We start from the raw sequence: 1,347 nt of genomic DNA, 5'->3' as shown, positions 1-1,347 counted from the left end.
AAGGCTCTTATCCTTTCTTTTATTAATGTGGTATATTACAACGATTGATTTACACATATTGAACCACACTTGCAATACAGGAATAAATCCACTTGATTGTGGTGAATGATTTTTTTAAAATGTATTTTTGGATTTGGTTTGCTCATATTTTATTGAGAATATCTGCATCCATGTTCATCAGGGATATGGGCTTATAGTTCTCTTTTTTAGTGGAGACTTTATTTGATTTTGGTATCAGGGTAATGCTGTCTTCTTAGAACGACTTTGGAAGCTTTCTTCCTTTTCTATTTTTGGAATAGTTTGAAAAGAATAGGTATTAATTCTTCTTTAAATGTTTGAGAGACACATAAAACAATGGCACTGAATAGGAAACAACTATATGGTCATTTAACTTTCAACAAAGCAAGAAAGAATATCCAATGGGAAAAAAGACAGTCTCTTCAACAAAGTGTTGGAAACTGGACAGCCACATCCAAAAAAGTGAAATTGTACCACTATTTCACACCATACAAAAAATAAATTCAAGATGGGTTAAAGACCTAAATGTAAGACATGAAACCATAAATATCCTAAAAAAGAGAACAGTCAGTAACCTCTTTGACATCATAGCAATTTCTTCTTAGATAGGTCTCCTGAGACATGGAAAACAAAAGCAAAAACAAACTTTTGGGACTTCATTAAAATAAAAATCTTCTACACAATGAAGAAAACAATCAACAAAACTAAGAGGCAACCTATGGAATGGGAGAAGGTATTTGCAAATTACATATTTGATAAAGGATTAGGATCCAAAATATATAAAGAATTTATCAATCTCAACACCTCCAAAATAAATAATCCAATAAAAAAGGGGCAGAAGACATGGACATTTTTTCCAAAAAAGACATCCAGATGGCCAATACACACATGAAACAATGCTCATCAGGGAAATACAAATCAAAATGACAATGAGATATCACTTCACACTTGTCAGAATGGTCAAAATCAAAAGCACAAGAAATGATGAGTGTTGGTGACAATGTGGAGAAAGAGGATCCCTCTTGCACTGTTGGTAGGAATGCAAACTGGGTGGATCCATTCTGAAAAACAATCTGGAGGTTTCTCAAATAGTTAAGAATAAAACTACCCTACAATCCATCAATTGCACTACTAGGTATTTACCAAAAGAACACAAAAATACTAGTTCAAAGGGATATTTGCACCCCAATGTTTATTGCAACATTATGGAAATGGCCAAAAATGAATAGCCAAATTATGGAAACAGCCCTAGTGTCATCAACTGATGAATGGATAGAGAAGATGTGGTATATACATACAAACACACACACACACACACACACACACACA

The sequence above is a fragment of the Vulpes vulpes genome, chromosome 3 (assembly GCF_048418805.1).
Source record: "Vulpes vulpes isolate BD-2025 chromosome 3, VulVul3, whole genome shotgun sequence".
NCBI classification, from domain to species: Eukaryota; Metazoa; Chordata; class Mammalia; order Carnivora; family Canidae; genus Vulpes; species Vulpes vulpes.
This window is presented reverse-complemented; position numbering follows the sequence as displayed.